The sequence below is a fragment of the Atta cephalotes genome (assembly GCF_000143395.1).
Source record: "Atta cephalotes unplaced genomic scaffold scaffold00008, whole genome shotgun sequence".
Lineage (NCBI taxonomy): Eukaryota > Metazoa > Arthropoda > Insecta > Hymenoptera > Formicidae > Atta > Atta cephalotes.
Genome location: NW_012130072.1, coordinates 2,593,018 through 2,596,371, shown reverse-complemented (window position 1 = coordinate 2,596,371; position 3,354 = coordinate 2,593,018).

Sequence of the window (3,354 nt, the reverse complement as noted above, 5' to 3'; positions counted from 1 at the left end):
ATATACATATTTATATTTATATATTTATATAAAAGCTACGTCTGACATTATACGTAGCTTGAGAATTAATTTTATAGCTTAATATAAATATATTCATTTAAGTCTCATCGATACTTTTCTGCAGAGATGTGTACGAAAATATGTTTACGAAAATATTAGATGATTTCTTATATACTCGAAATATAGATAAAAAATGGTTTAAAAAAAATATTTGCGTATGAGATAAAGATTATCGATAATATATATACACTTTAATGCAAAAACAAATGTCATACTGATAATTTCAGATAATAAAAATCCATGATATTTTTTGCGATTTTTTTTATTCGTCAATAATATGAATGAACATATAAATCAATAGTATGGATTTATGTTTACAATTTGTGTAGAAATGAGATAAGAATATATAATTTTGATGTTAACGTATGGCACTTAATTTATTATTAGTTTTAATTCTATCTGTGAATTGCAATGCAAAGTTGATAAACTTGATAAATAAGATAATGATGATGTCTTTATGATATTATACCTACTGCATGATTTCTGTGTTCTACTTGGGTGTGATATTAATTGTAATAATAAGTTTTCAGTAAATTAATATTAATTAGTATTAATTAGAATGACTACATGCCCTTGATAGTAGACTCGTAATCTTTGGATCCGAGCTTAATTCTATCTTATCATCTTTTTCTTCTTTTCCCCTGTTTTGGTTTTTCGGTCCACTTTGTAGAGCCACAGTACTATACAATGTTTATCCTCCTCGGGGAGTAGAGGACACATTTAATATATCAAATACATATCAAATTTCATAGTATATCAAATTTTCCTCTAATCAATTCAAGATACGCCACGATAAATCGCTTCGAGAATGAAATTCGTTGGGAAACAATTACTCCTGCTTAAACAGGTTATTCATATCAGATGGGACTATATATTCCCTTTTAATCAGCAATCAAATGGTGTGACCTAACGATTAGAAATTAAAAGACGAACACATCTTCATTTAGAAAGAAGCAGAACTACTATTCTTAAAAAATATCGCATATGTACAATTAAGGGGAAATACTATAGCACACGTAACGTATACTCTGTGTATATTTCTCTTTTATGACGTAATGTATCATTGTAACAACATATGAATGCTTTTTTTGTTAGTCATTTTGTCGTAAATATCTAACGGTCGAAAATTGTTAAAATTAATTATTATTGTTTATATTATCCATTTATCTTTGTTTAAATATTTAATGGATATTCTGCTGTACTAGATATATATTAAAATGTCTTTGTTTCTCTCTCATTAATTTTATTACCTATTAAAAGTCATTCCTATCATTAATATATATAAATGATTAAATAAATTTAATAAATTAAGATTAAATTAAGATTAAATAAATTAAGATTAAATAAATTTAATGTGTTGTTATAATATATATCTTGTTGAGAAGGTTGATATATGCAAAGAAAAAGAAAGATATATATATATATATATATATAGCAGCATAAAAAAGAATGTGTGTGTGTGATTTAAGATATTCTGTGTAATATACAGGATGCTACAAATCTACAATATTACCTCTCGTGAGTAAGCAGAGCGAATTAAACTGAGTAAAAGGTATCATTTTGTAATTTTCACAAGTAGCTAACGAGATGTTTATTTCTAAAGATCGATAGAATAAATGCGTATCCAGTCTAGTCCAGCCTATCAAATATAGCAATACAACCGCCCAGTGCGGGGAGATATTTTCTTGTGCATGATCAAGATTGCTTGAAGAAAACAATTTTCTGCTTAACATTTTATGATGACGGACGGTCTTATTTTATCGCGCGTTTGTATTTAACAATAGACCACATTCAGCAATTGTTAGAAATTATAAAATATCTCATTAACTATTGCAAAAATTGCAATATATATCATACAAGCATTTTTTGTTCAGTTCAGTCCGCTCTAACTGCTCACGAGAGGTGATCTCGTAGAGCTCTGGGACACTGTATATTTAATTTTAAATTATAAAATATATATAAAAAATATACAAAATATAAAAACACATACACACCTGAATATCTCAAAATCATAGAATGTCCTCCACAAAAAGTTCTTACTACATCTAAAAATGTACAGGGAAGAAATTAGAAATTAGTATTATTCAATATCGACAAAGACATTCTGTGACAATACAAATGTTTTATTATTATCTCGGCAAGAATAAATTACTTTAATTCTTCTCGATTGTTATGTCATATAACATAAACGAAGTAGAAGTGGGAGACAATTGTTAGAAATCTTAACTATGCTTGGAGTTATATTAATTAAAATCGTTTGGAGACCAAAACACATCGAGTTCGCAAAACTTCTAAAGTTCGCTAACTGACGCACGGAGTTGCTCAGAACTTAAATAGCAAGAAACGAATCGTTCATTTTTAATGTACATATACATACTGATATGTTAATAATATACAATAGATGAAAAATGAAGAAGTTTTTTTAATATTTTAATTTAACTTGATTCAGCTTTAGATTCTTCTCGCATTCCATAATTTTTCAGAATAAAGTCTACTTATCATAAGAAATTCAATAAGTCAGAAAAAAGCTAAGCTGGAACAGCAAGTTTCTAAAGATGTTAAACTAGCGCAAGATCTCATAAATGCGCGCATAAATTTTCTCTAAAGCTGATCCAGTCATTTTAATTGTGCCGATAATTATGAAAATGATCTGAATAAAAAATCGAACATAATGAATTTATCTCATATTTTAGAATGTAATTACATAAAATTGTAATTATATGAAATATGGGATAAATTCATGTTTCGATTTTTTATTTACGCCACTTTCATAATTACTATCACAATTATAAACTTCTAACGTAAGTAAAATTGCGGATTTATATGGAAACATATGCTGCACTTGACCTCGCAGTTTTCTCGGAAATATAATATGTGTTGCGTTCTTATAGTATTTATTAACGCTAATTATTAATACAGTACTCACCGTTTCTATAAAAAATAATTATCGTCGATAAGAAAATCTGCGGTGTTTTCCCGATTTAATCAGTGTTCCGCATTGTTCAGCTATCCAATTTATTAGCATTCTAATTGCCTTATTTTGCAACGTGTCCAGCAAGAGGACATCCATGATTTATAGTCGTTAATTGTGTTGAACGCAAAAGGTTTAAAAGAATATTCGGCCTCCTCGAAAGGATGACTGAAAAAAAAAGAAAAAAAAAGAACAGGTAATATCATCTCTGTATAGTGCAACGGCGTGATCAAAGATCGGATCGAAAAATTTCGATTCGGATAACAGTCTGAAGGTAAATCCAACTTTTGGTTTCAATTCTTTTACCATAAGATTATCGGATT